This window comes from Schistocerca nitens, chromosome 9 (assembly GCF_023898315.1).
Source record: "Schistocerca nitens isolate TAMUIC-IGC-003100 chromosome 9, iqSchNite1.1, whole genome shotgun sequence".
Classification (NCBI taxonomy): domain Eukaryota; kingdom Metazoa; phylum Arthropoda; class Insecta; order Orthoptera; family Acrididae; genus Schistocerca; species Schistocerca nitens.
Genome location: NC_064622.1, coordinates 120,994,674 through 121,008,208, shown reverse-complemented (window position 1 = coordinate 121,008,208; position 13,535 = coordinate 120,994,674). Strand labels below are relative to the sequence as shown.

At 45.9% G+C, this 13,535-nt stretch overlaps 7 non-coding genes across 7 annotated transcripts; all 7 read left to right on the top strand.

The window, feature by feature from the left end:
- Window positions 1–10,137: 10,137 nt before the first annotated feature.
- Trnas-cga (transfer RNA serine (anticodon CGA)) lies at window positions 10,138–10,212 on the top strand. Its single transcript has one exon. It is a non-coding gene; the product is annotated as a tRNA-Ser (tRNA).
- Window positions 10,213–10,438: 226 nt separating this feature from the next.
- Window positions 10,439–10,513, top strand: Trnas-cga (transfer RNA serine (anticodon CGA)). The gene has a single exon. It is a non-coding gene; the product is annotated as a tRNA-Ser (tRNA).
- A 527-nt stretch (window positions 10,514–11,040) lies between these two features.
- On the top strand, window positions 11,041–11,115 carry Trnas-cga (transfer RNA serine (anticodon CGA)). Its single transcript has one exon. It is a non-coding gene; the product is annotated as a tRNA-Ser (tRNA).
- Window positions 11,116–11,341: 226 nt separating this feature from the next.
- On the top strand, window positions 11,342–11,416 carry Trnas-cga (transfer RNA serine (anticodon CGA)). The gene has a single exon. It is a non-coding gene; the product is annotated as a tRNA-Ser (tRNA).
- Window positions 11,417–12,545: 1,129 nt separating this feature from the next.
- Window positions 12,546–12,620, top strand: Trnas-cga (transfer RNA serine (anticodon CGA)). The gene has a single exon. It is a non-coding gene; the product is annotated as a tRNA-Ser (tRNA).
- A 226-nt stretch (window positions 12,621–12,846) lies between these two features.
- Window positions 12,847–12,921, top strand: Trnas-cga (transfer RNA serine (anticodon CGA)). Its single transcript has one exon. It is a non-coding gene; the product is annotated as a tRNA-Ser (tRNA).
- A 226-nt stretch (window positions 12,922–13,147) lies between these two features.
- Window positions 13,148–13,222, top strand: Trnas-cga (transfer RNA serine (anticodon CGA)). The gene has a single exon. It is a non-coding gene; the product is annotated as a tRNA-Ser (tRNA).
- Window positions 13,223–13,535: the final 313 nt, after the last annotated feature.

Sequence of the window (13,535 nt, the reverse complement as noted above, 5' to 3'; positions counted from 1 at the left end):
TGCTCACAAGCTGATATTACACTTTTCATCACACAATGTGCACAAAACTCAACATTAACTTCAAATGCATTTAGTATATTCATTAATCGAGTAAATTTATGCATTTTGAGCTAATTAAAATGCGGGACTCTTTATGCCGAACATTTCCATGAAACAATCTAAACACACTTGTATGAACAAATTAAAGGAAGCAAACTTTGGAAACACTCTTTCACAACTTTCACACACCTTGTATGAATTTTATGACAGTTAATGCAGAAGATCTTTTCAACAGCATTTCCAAATATGACCTTAAGATCATTTACTTCAAACTAACCTCAAAACCGTGTTGAATATTTGTCATCAGCACAAACATTAATATTTTCAGACAGAATTAAATCATTTAATTCTTATAATACTGACACTTTGAACTAAAGCAATTCAGTTAATGGGGAGGCTTTCATAATAGCTACATTTATTTCCTCCCTCAACTCCAATAAAATTCTCAGTAATTTTAGGCAACATTTTAGCACTCAAGCTTATGCAAAAGTAATTAAACACTTGGTTTTTCACCAGTTCTCATAATCAGTGTACTCTGAAATCGCTGTTTAAGAGGAGTGGATCCTAAGAGGTATCATGTTAGGAAACAATTCAAGGTTGATACACAAATTTAACATGAGTTACCTTACATTTGCATATATTTTAGTAAATGTGCAGAGCCATACATCTTACAAAACTCTGACTTCTCCTCTCTGAGAAGTGATTGCGCCATGTTGGTGGCGAGTACATAACACCAGGTGGTCTTTCCGTTGTCAGTAATTTGCTCTATTATTATCTTCTTGGCGATGATCATCCACTTCTATGGTATTTTCCAGAAACAGAGCAATATTTTGGAGCCATTTATCCACCCGAGGCTACTCCACAATAGCTCCAAAAACTGAAAGCTTCAATCGGCACCTGCACAGTGCACTTTCCAGTTACTAGTTGCCTACTGTACGGTTACTGGACTCCGACAGATTATCGTTTCCACCTTTTTCTTCGCACCAATGACGTTTTGCGCGCGCTAACTCACTTTCGTTGGAGAGGGGAAGTACACCAGGTTTTAATCCGATATAAACCAAAAGCCCTAAGTGTGGATCAGCATGTACATAGTTACATATTCATATCTTTTGAAATATCCTTTCATATCTACATATTAGCAATTCAACAAAAAAATACATGTTAGTTAAGTCATCCTCCTCCAGATGAGGCTAAGTGTTTAAACGGTGAAGAGAAAACATACATCTTTCATATCTTTCCAGCATATCAAAGAAAACATACTTTACACAAAGAGTTATAAATCAGAAAAAAATATTTGTTATCTTAACTGTGGTGTTACAACCTGACCATCAGAATGAGATTTTCACTCTGCAGCGGAGTGTGCGCTGATATGAAACTTCCTGGCAGATTAAAAACTGTTTTAATCTGCCAGGAAGTTTCATATCAGCGGACACTCCGCTGCGGAGTGAAAATCTCATTCTGGAAACATCCCCCAGGCTGTGACTAAGCCATGTCTCCGCAGTATCCTTTCTTTCAGGAGTGCTAGTACTGCTAGGTTCGCAGGAGAGTTTCTGTAAAGTTTGGAAGGTAGGAGACGAGATACTGGCAGAAGTGGAGCTGTGAGACCGGGCGTGAGTCGTGCTTCGGTAGCTCAGATGGTAGAGCACTTGCCCGCGAAAGGCAAAGGTCCCGAGTTCGAGTCTCGGTCGGGCGCACAGTTTTAATCTGCCAGGAACCTTCAACCTGACCATCATTTTGCAGTAACTTGCTCAAGCACGTACAGTGCAAGCTGTTACTGACTTGTTTGACTGATTCGGCTGCTAAGTGCTATACCAGCTACTGCACTCGCCTGACTTAAGCCCTCGACAGTTCAACTCGATTTCTAAACTGAAGGAAACACTTCACGCCATTCGCTTCAGAACTGCTACAAATTCGTCGGGCAATAGACGGCGCCGCTCGAACTGTCAACACAACTGGCACTGCTGAGAGTATCCTACGACTTCCATATCGCTGGCGACGGGTTAGACACAAGGCTGGTGACTACTTTGAAGGTCAGTAAAGCTTTAAAACTCGTATCTATTTTGTACGAGCTGTAAATAAATAGTTGCCACTATTAAAGCGCCGGCCGTGTGGCCAAGCAGTTCTAGGTGTTTCAGTCCAGAATCGCGCTGCTGCTACGGTCGCAGGTTCGAACCATGCCTCAGCATGGATGTGTTTGATGTCCTTAGGTTAGTTAGGTTTAAGTCGTTCTAAGTATAGGGGACTAATGACCTCAGTTGTTAAGTCCCATTGTGCTTAGAGCTATTTGAACCATTTGAACCGCTATTCAAGTTCCAACTCTCGTACTTCGTGTTGTGACTGATTGTCACGATCGCCAGTGGAGATGATGCAGCTAGCTGCTGCGTAGACAGGCCTTGTCCCTTATGAATTAGATGCTGCGTTGCCGTGCTAGTTGACGGTGCCGACACGGATAGAAATCCGCAGCACATTGTCTCCTGGAACCCTTTTGTACGATTTCCGAAGTTTTGCGGTGTAGTAAAGAGGCTGTAACAGACAGAGAACGACAGTGTCGAAACCACGGCTGCGAACATCGGGCTACGTAGCAGCCACCGCCGTGTACTCCGCTGGAATATGTGGCAATCGGCTGCTTTACATGAATAACGGCAGACGTTATGAGACGTTGGCACCTTTATTGAATTTAAAGGACGTGAATCATAAATGCAAAGAAACGGGGAGAAACTATTCGGGTAGGCGTCAGACCACAGGACCCGAGGAATGCACGTTAACAGCTATCCTACTGATAAAGTAAATAAAGGACATTGTACAACGAAAACAACATGCAGAACAAACGTTAAAAACTAAATGTCTCATGATGATCGAGACCTCTTGTTCAAAGTAGTTTATCGGATCACTGGTGCTCTTGTAACACCATAGCTCAGACACTACATACCTTATGCTGATTCATTTTGCTTACTGTTTTTTTCAACATTCTATCGCTGAACTTCTGTAATTATTGTATGATTGGTTCGGTACTGTATAAAAGTGTATACTCTTTCCTCTTTTAAAAACTTTTTTGATCTTATGTAAGGTAGTGCCTTTATTTGTTAAAGACTTTGCCTCATTTGGAGGGAGACAAAACTTAATGTATACAATTGTAATTTTTGTGACAATAATTTTTTGTAGAAATGTCAATAAGTGTAGTTGATCTGTTTTGTTCAAAATATTTGTTTGCTGCTTTGTATATGCTGATCCTCACTTAGAGTTCTTAGTTCTTTATATGTATAAAAGGTGATGTGGTTCCCCTTTGGAACAGAATCATGCAGCGCTCACAAAATGTGGTTGGCATGAAGGAAGAGGTGGACAACGAGTTAGTCGGACACGAGCTACTGAACCGCCAACAACTCACTGAACAAGAGTGAATTGTGCGGGTGCCGAGAGAGACATTTTGTGCCGTTTTCAAGTGTGACAAAGCCTCGGATAGATGCATTAATAAACTATCTTTGCTTTGGAAATGGCATCTATCATCGCCACCGAGCAATGACACAGCTATTTCATTATCAACTACTAATCCACCCGTCAGGACGTACTCACCACCACAATGCGCAATCACTGCAACGGAAGTAAGGAGTTGTAGAAACGTAAAGTGAAGGATCACTTTATGTGGATGTTTCATTTGTTTCCAATATTGAGGTAAACCAGAAATGTACTTTGAAATCTTACCTTGAATTATCCCCAGTCACATAACCACTTAGAATCCTTTCCAAGCTAAATATGCTTACCGAGTGTCCAAGTTGTGAAAATATTAAAGCTCAGTTGTTAACTAAAGAATTCCGCTTAAATATAGCAAGAAGAAAGTAATTTTATTCAAAGTTAATGTGGCTAAAGTGTGTGAGACAGTAAATGATGTTTGCTGAAGGTAGTTTTGCAACTGAAACTGCTTAATTCAATGATTGTGGGCTTTCAAAATCGTAAAGTGAATAATTGATTTTAACGTAATGAAATAGTAAAAATGGATATTAAAACAATTCGCTGTCAGTTTCAGAAGTAAGTGTTTTTCAAAACGGTCGCTCATAGTGTTTTGCATAGTAAAGAATCATAGTGCAGCCTGTTGAAAAATGCAAAAAGGTGAGTCATTGTCTTATAATTACGTCAGTTTGTGTCCCAATGCAGTAAAAGTTAAAAACTATCACTGTTCATAGTTGCTAAATTCTTGGGCCCTATATGTGTTAAAGAATATATTGCCAGTTTAACAGGATCCATATTCTGCCCTTTGTGCTCACTGATAGAAAATTATTAACAGAAAGAGCTTTACCTATAAAAATAGTAACTTCTTCGCTTGAGAGAACTGTGAGAAATTGTTTGCTAGTGAACTCTATTTAATTTTCATGTCAGGTAGAGAAGTATTTGGCAAAGTGGGACTAAATTCATGCCCAAGAAGTATTTGGCAATTTGGGACTAAATTCATGCCCAATTTTATAATTCTACAGTAAACTTTAATAGTAATGTCATTGAAACTATTCGGTTTGACTACGCCCTGAATGCAAAAGTGTGTGTCATTATATGTTGTGCTTATGCAAAGAGGTTTGTTCTGCTGTAACTGTCAGCACTCTCTTTAACGTTAACATTGCATTCTCGTGTGGGAAAGTAGAGGCTGTGTCTATCCATTGAAATAACTTAAATCAATTTTTTTTAAATAGGAATGTTACACATTTTTGTGCCCAATTAGGCTGGCGACCGTTTTCCATTATCATTTGAACAGTTTAAATAGGAAAAATATTATCTGTTACTTGTTGTATAATTGAGTTATTCTGACTTTCACGTCTGATAGGCAACCTCCTTTAGGCACATCACGGTCAAAACAACCAAAGTCCTTTCATAGGGTAACATTGCACTGTTTCTATAAGCCATAATTGATCACCAGTATAGTTTCAGAATGGAAATAAAGAGTAGTACGAGTGTTATACTCTCCGTGAGCTTTCATCACATACGAATAAAACGCATTTATAGTTGGTTTTCAAAATGCCTGCCTTGAACGTCGCAGCACGCCTGATATCTGTGAACTGCGGCAATCATAGCACCGGGCATGGTGTGGACAACCTGACACGCTGGATGTAACCTCGCCACTAGATATTCCGCTGACTGGACCGGTATTTCGTACTCCATATTCTTCAGATGGCCCCACAGGAACAAGTCAAGTAGGCTGATATCAGGCGATCTAGGCGGCCACTTTACAAGGCCATCTCGACCATTCCAGCGTTCCACAAATATCCGTCCGATCAGGATTCTGGCAGCTCGACTGAGGTGTGTGGGCGTCTCATCATGCTGGAGCCACAAAGGTCGACTAATTCGAATTGTAAAATTCACCATTAATCCGTCAGCACATCCCTGGTGAACGCTGTGTTGCTGTCACCTGTGAGTCAAGATGGAACCACGTAGGGACGAATCACATAATCGTGGGCCATGCCAGCCTAAACACTGATGGTGAACTTTTCCTAGAGATCTCATTTTTGAGTGGTGTGGGGGTTCACACTCGGGCTGTTGTGTGCGCTGAACACACCCTCACGCATGAAAGACGTCGTGTTCGTGAACAACGCATATGCCTGGCGAAATGCTGCAGTATCCACTCCCCGACTTCCACAAACGTAGCAAAATCGTGGGTCAACACAACATGTGTCTTCTGAAGATGAGATGGACGCCTTCCCTCCTCATGCAGCACCCGCCAGAATGCTGAGTGGGAGTTTTGTGCTACCTGTGCCACAGCGTTGGAGCTTTCGAATGGGTCTGCGTCGAACCTCTCACGTACTCAGCAAAACTTGGCGTGCGTACGCTTCGCGAGCGCCCTGTGTCGTGTCGACCCCCTGTTGAAACCACACTTTTCACCCAGGAGCCACAATGGATAGAGGCAAACGATGAGTAGTATGACTGGCGCCTATTAGTTTGTCATGGTCCACAGATGCATAACGCTGCGCGCCCGTTGTCTCTCGCCTCACCCTAGTGCATGTCGCGCCTCTAGGCCCAGGCGAACGTCACCATGATGCGTCACCCTAGAACGCGACAAACTACTAATGAGAGCTGTGTATTTACTGCATACGTCCGCCTTTACCCTCTACCGCTACCTTCCCCAGCAGTCTCTAGAGTGTTGGTGCAACGCGCTTGGCCGCGTTAAGCGCTACCTTACGTCGAGACTGCAATCAAGCACAATCCGAGACGTTCTCCCGCAATCTGTTAGCGTACAAAGTCATGCCTGCTGCGAAGTGGATGCCTAACGGCAGGCGCTGGAACCTACAGCTTCGATGCTCTGTAGCGTCGTTGGAAGATGTTTCTAGACACAGATTCCTATCCTCATTTTCTTTTTCAAGACACCTTCTACAATCTCTAAAAGTTTATCGCATTAAAAAACTTTCTTCTGTGAACGTGTATCGTGCAACGCCTGTCAACTCACCTAGCTCGCTTTCATGGGAACAGCTATTACAGTATACCGAAACCTACCTTTCCAGACGCCTCAAATTGTAACGTGTGCTTTCAACCCTGATGGCGGTGAACTGTTTGAAGGTATATATTTGACCACTTGGAAGTCAGCAAGGATAAGGAAAATGTGATCCTGATTCGGAACCAATCCACAGGTGCCTTGGCCGCATCCGTATTCTTAAGTATTTATCCCCTTCCAAGGATATTAAAATATGTTTACCAATTTAACAAGTTGTCGGAACTCTAGCCGTGCACTTTCTGCTGACCTCAATTTTCATCTGCTGACTGGGACCATAGGGACCGATCGTGGCCGTATTTTAATACAACATAGACTATCATGTTTTTGAAAAGTTTCGTATCGTAAAACTTCTTACCTTATTCCATGAAACTGATGTGGAGAAAGTTTCTATAGAACAATTCAGCAACATTGAAAAGTCAAATGATATCGAGCTACGAGTTCTGCTCTGATATTGGATATTCTTTACTGGTAGTCGTACACAACGATCAGCCTGAACATCATGACCACCGACCTAGTATCCATGTAACCCGTAGGGCCTACGGGAGACAGCAGCGTCACCTGGCGGATAATGCCAGCTAGCCAGACACACGGATGGTGCGCGCAGAGTCAGTGAGCGTACTGCCAGTGCCTAGAATCGGGAAGGCGAGATGTATCTGAGTTTGGCCGAGGACAGTTTGTGATAGCCCGGAGGCTGGACACGAACATTTAGCAGAAGTGGACGACTTTGTCGGGTGTTAGAGGAGTGCTGTGGTGAGTGTTTTCACCAAGAAGAAGCAACATCCAGACGCCGTGGATGGGCGGCCACGCCTCATTTTAGTTGTCGAACGTTCTAAGCTAACTCTAGAACTTAATAATCGGCTGAGCACAAGTATGACAGAACACACAGTGCACCGAACACTCCACACGATGAGCTTCCGCAGCCGAAGACCTACGCATGTGCGAAATCGCCAGCTACGACTGAAATAGGCAAGTGACTATCGGCAATAGACTTCGTTGCAGTGGCAGAGCGTTGCATACTCTAACGAAGACCGATACCTTCTTCATGATGCCGATGGGAGGGGGAGGGTGCGAATCCGTAGTCTTTCAGGGGAGCAGCTCCGTGACAACTGAACTGTGGGACAGAGACAAGCTGCGGCGGCTCCATTACGCTCTGGGGAACATTCACGTGGACATCCATGGGTCCAGTGGATCTGACACAAAGCACCATGGCGTCCAGGGAGTATCGCACGTTAGTTGCGGACCATGTATACGTCTTCATGACGATCATATTCCCCGACAGCAGTACCATTTTTCAGCAAGATAGTTCGTTATTTCACAAGTCCTGGAGCGCGATGGGATGGTTCGAGGAGCACAGTGGCGAATTCCAATTGATGTGCCAACCTCCCAAATCGCCATATCTAAACCCGATCGAAGACATCTGGGATGTAATTCATCGTGGTGCCCCCCATCCCGGAGTATACGGCAAGTAGGTGACTTGTGTATGCAGATGTGGTACCGTTGCCCTCCAGCCTCCTGCCAAGGCGTCACTGCTTCAATGCTACCACGCGTCACCATTGTTATCCGTGCCAAAGCTGGGCACACCGGCTGTTAAGTAGGTGGTCACATTCTTCTGGCTGGTCAGTGTAAACCACAACCGTACGATTCACGCGACATGACACACTCTTGCCGGGAGTCCGGTGGCCTCTCCTGCGGCTCCACCAGCCACCATTGGAGCATAAAGGGTTGCAGAGGATACATAATCGATTTTCTCTTCCGTCACCCGCTTTGTGGGGCGGCGGGTGGATTATTGGTGTTATTTAATGTGTGGTTTGTAATGTAGAAAAGATGCATTTCCCGGCCGATTAACGATATGTGGGGCGGTAGGTGGAATTAATTGTTATATAAATGTTCCTATTATTTATGCTGTCTTTTGCCGTTCTCAACACTGGCTCTCTAACTACAATATTGGCAACCAGAAAGTGATTAGCAAAACGTGAAGCCTGTAATTAGAATTCCTAGTGCCCACTTCATCTGAGAAATACACTTATAGCTACAGCTTATAGCTCTGAGCAATTAGGAGATTCTCTGGGATTCATAATCAAAAACGATTCTCTAAAAATGTTCACTATATTCTGAAAGTCACAGACCAAAAAGAATCCACAGAATCCAACTAACAGAGCAGTTCAGAGTCTAATGCGCTGATACAACTATAACTGTTCAAACTAAATGTTTAAGTGAATGCTCGCCATAATTTGATGATAATGTTCATCAAACGCCACGCTAAATAATGGTAGAATGTTTGTCCCGCGGCGGCACGTGAAAATACGACATACGCAAACTGAAGATAGATCATTAATGTCATCCCAGAATTAACACTTCACTCGAAAACGATTTCATGGTTACACGTATCCCGAGTAACTTATTACGGCATCCGAGGCTGTTTATAGCAATGATACCGACGCGACGCGACTCCTGACACAGATGGTGCACTAATCAGCGTCTGGAGAGAACTGGGGCCTTACTTCCTCGCGCAGCGTTCTTATATATAAAGCCGCGGTGCGAACGGCTAAGGGAACGCCTGATCAAATCGGCTCTCCCGACTAGCCGCTGGGCTAGTAATGCACCACTTTAAGTTATTGAATAAATCATTGCTTCCTTTGCTGATGGCCGGTGAAGCTCTCAATTTAAATGTGCAATCAGCACATAGGTAAGTAATCATAATAAAAGTCTGATGTGGCTAAGTCAATTATTTTGGGCGAGAGAATTAATTTAATTACACTACACGCAGTAGACGAGCTCTGAACTTGCCCTTTGGAGATCCGCTGTCGCTATAGTTTTATAGTAATTCAGTTGAAGCTTCTCACATCTTTATGATTATAGCGGATCTCCCTTTTACTTAAATTTAAACATCCTAGCCTTCGAGAATGAGATTTTCACTCTGCAGCGGAGTGTGCGCTCATATGAAACTTCCTGGCAGATTAAAACTGTGTGCCCGACCGAGACTCGAACTCGGGACCTTTGCCTTTCGCAGGCAACTGCTCTACCAACTGAGCTACCGGTAGCTCAGTTGGTAGAGCAGTTGCCCGCGAAAGGCAAAGGTCCCGAGTTCGAGTCTCGGTCGGGCACACAGTTTTAATCTGCCAGGAAGTTTCATATCAGCGCACACTCCGCTGCAGAGTGAAAATCTCATTCTGGAAACATCCCCCAGGCTGTGGCTAAGCCATGTCTCCGCAATATCCTTTCTTTCAGGAGTGCTAGTTCTGCATGGTTCGCAGGAGAGCTTCTGTAAAGTTTGGAAGGTAGGAGACGAGGTACTGGCAGAAGTAAAGATGTGAGTGCCGGGCGTGAGTCGTGCTTCGGTAGCTCAGTTAGTAGAGCAGTTGCCCGCGAAAGGCAAAGGTCCCGAGTTCGAGTCTCGGTCGGGCACACAGTTTTAATCTGCCAGGAAGTTTCATATCAGCGCACACTCCGCTGCAGAGTGAAAATCTCATTCTGGAAACATCCCCCAGGCTGTGGCTAAGCCATGTCTCCGCAATATCCTTTCTTTCAGGAGTGCTAGTTCTGCATGGTTCGCAGGAGAGCTTCTGTAAAGTTTGGAAGGTAGGAGACGAGGTACTGGCAGAAGTAAAGCTGTGAGTACCGGGCGTGAGTCGTGCTTCGGTAGCTCAGTTGGTAGAGCAGTTGCCCGCGAAAGGCAAAGGTCCCGAGTTCGAGTCTCGGTCGGGCACACAGTTTTAATCTGCCAGGAAGTTTCATATCAGCGCACACTCCGCTGCAGAGTGAAAATCTCATTCTGGAAACATCCCCCAGGCTGTGGCTAAGCCATGTCTCCGCAATATCCTTTCTTTCAGGAGTGCTAGTTCTGCATGGTTCGCAGGAGAGCTTCTGTAAAGTTTGGAAGGTAGGAGACGAGGTACTGGCAGAAGTAAAGCTGTGAGTACCGGGCGTGAGTCGTGCTTCGGTAGCTCAGTTGGTAGAGCAGTTGCCCGCGAAAGGCAAAGGTCCCGAGTTCGAGTCTCGGTCGGGCACACAGTTTTAATCTGCCAGGAAGTTTCATATCAGCGCACACTCCGCTGCAGAGTGAAAATCTCATTCTGGAAACATCCCCCAGGCTGTGGCTAAGCCATGTCTCCGCAATATCCTTTCTTTCAGGAGTGCTAGTTCTGCATGGTTTGCAGGAGAGCTTCTGTAAAGTTTGGAAGGTAGGAGACGAGGTACTGGCAGAAGTAAAGATGTGAGTGCCGGGCGTGAGTCGTGCTTCGGTAGCTCAGTTAGTAGAGCAGTTGCCCGCGAAAGGCAAAGGTCCCGAGTTCGAGTCTCGGTCGGGCACACAGTTTTAATCTGCCAGGAAGTTTCATATCAGCGCACACTCCGCTGCAGAGTGAAAATCTCATTCTGGAAACATCCCCCAGGCTGTGGCTAAGCCATGTCTCCGCAATATCCTTTCTTTCAGGAGTGCTAGTTCTGCATGGTTCGCAGGAGAGCTTCTGTAAAGTTTGGAAGGTAGGAGACGAGGTACTGGCAGAAGTAAAGCTGTGAGTACCGGGCGTGAGTCGTGCTTCGGTAGCTCAGTTGGTAGAGCAGTTGCCCGCGAAAGGCAAAGGTCCCGAGTTCGAGTCTCGGTCGGGCACACAGTTTTAATCTGCCAGGAAGTTTCATATCAGCGCACACTCCGCTGCAGAGTGAAAATCTCATTCTGGAAACATCCCCCAGGCTGTGGCTAAGCCATGTCTCCGCAATATCCTTTCTTTCAGGAGTGCTAGTTCTGCATGGTTCGCAGGAGAGCTTCTGTAAAGTTTGGAAGGTAGGAGACGAGGTACTGGCAGAAGTAAAGATGTGAGTACCGGGCGTGAGTCGTGCTTCGGTAGCTCAGTTGGTAGAGCAGTTGCCCGCGAAAGGCAAAGGTCCCGAGTTCGAGTCTCGGTCGGGCACACAGTTTTAATCTGCCAGGAAGTTTCATATCAGCGCACACTCCGCTGCAGAGTGAAAATCTCATTCTGGAAACATCCCCCAGGCTGTGGCTAAGCCATGTCTCCGCAATATCCTTTCTTTCAGGAGTGCTAGTTCTGCATGGTTCGCAGGAGAGCTTCTGTAAAGTTTGGAAGGTAGGAGACGAGGTACTGGCAGAAGTAAAGATGTGAGTACCGGGCGTGAGTCGTGCTTCGGTAGCTCAGTTAGTAGAGCAGTTGCCCGCGAAAGGCAAAGGTCCCGAGTTCGAGTCTCGGTCGGGCACACAGTTTTAATCTGCCAGGAAGTTTCATATCAGCGCACACTCCGCTGCAGAGTGAAAATCTCATTCTGGAAACATCCCCCAGGCTGTGGCTAAGCCATGTCTCCGCAATATCCTTTCTTTCAGGAGTGCTAGTTCTGCGTGGTTCGCAGGAGAGCTTCTGTAAAGTTTGGAAGGTAGGAGACGAGGTACTGGCAGAAGTAAAGCTGTGAGTACCGGGCGTGAGTCGTGCTTCGGTAGCTCAGTTGGTAGAGCAGTTGCCCACGAAAGGCAAAGGTCCCGAGTTCGAGTCTCGGTCGGGCACATAGTTTTAATCTGCCAGGAAGTTTCATATCAGCGCACACTCCGCTGCAGAGTGAAAATCTCATTCTGGAAACATCCCCCAGGCTGTGGCTAAGCCATGTCTCCGCAATGTCCTTTCTTTCAGGAGTGCTAGTTCTGCATGGTTCGCAGGAGAGCTTCTGTAAAGTTTGGAAGGTAGGAGACGAGGTACTGGCAGAAGTAAAGCTGTGAGTACCGGGCGTGAGTCGTGCTTCGGTAGCTCAGTTGGTAGAGCAGTTGCCCGCGAACGGCAAAGGTCCCGAGTTCGAGTCTCGGTCGGGCACACAGTTTTAATCTGCCAGGAAGTTTCATATCAGCGCACACTCCGCTGCAGAGTGAAAATCTCATTCTGGAAACATCCCCCAGGCTGTGGCTAAGCCATGTCTCCGCAATATCCTTTCTTTCAGGAGTGCTAGTTCTGCATGGTTCGCAGGAGAGCTTCTGTAAAGTTTGGAAGGTAGGAGACGAGGTACTGGCAGAAGTAAAGCTGTGAGTACCGGGCGTGAGTCGTGCTTCGGTAGCTCAGTTGGTAGAGCAGTTGCCCGCGAAAGGCAAAGGTCCCGAGTTCGAGTCTCGGTCGGGCACACAGTTTTAATCTGCCAGGAAGTTTCATATCAGCGCACACTCCGCTGCAGAGTGAAAATCTCATTCTGGAAACATCCCCCAGGCTGTGGCTAAGCCATGTCTCCGCAATATCCTTTCTTTCAGGAGTGCTAGTTCTGCATGGTTCGCAGGAGAGCTTCTGTAAAGTTTGGAAGGTAGGAGACGAGGTACTGGCAGAAGTAAAGCTGTGAGTACCGGGCGTGAGTCGTGCTTCGGTAGCTCAGTTGGTAGAGCAGTTGCCCGCGAAAGGCAAAGGTCCCGAGTTCGAGTCTCGGTCGGGCACACAGTTTTAATCTGCCAGGAAGTTTCATATCAGCGCACACTCCGCTGCAGAGTGAAAATCTCATTCTGGAAACATCCCCCAGGCTGTGGCTAAGCCATGTCTCCGCAATATCCTTTCTTTCAGGAGTGCTAGTTCTGCATGGTTCGCAGGAGAGCTTCTGTAAAGTTTGGAAGGTAGGAGACGAGGTACTGGCAGAAGTAAAGCTGTGAGTACCGGGCGTGAGTCGTGCTTCGGTAGCTCAGTTGGTAGAGCAGTTGCCCGCGAAAGGCAAAGGTCCCGAGTTCGAGTCTCGGTCGGGCACACAGTTTTAATCTGCCAGGAAGTTTCATATCAGCGCACACTCCGCTGCAGAGTGAAAATCTCATTCTGGAGACATCCCCCAGGCTGTGGCTAAGCCATGTCTCCGCAATATCCTTTCTTTCAGGAGTGCTAGTTCTGCATGGTTCGCAGGAGAGCTTCTGTAAAGTTTGGAAGGTAGGAGACGAGGTACTGGCAGAAGTAAAGATGTGAGTACCGGGCGTGAGTCGTGCTTCGGTAGCTCAGTTGGTATAGCAGTTGCCCGCGAAAGGCAAAGGTCCCGAGTTCGAGTCTCGGTCGGGCACACAGTTTTAATC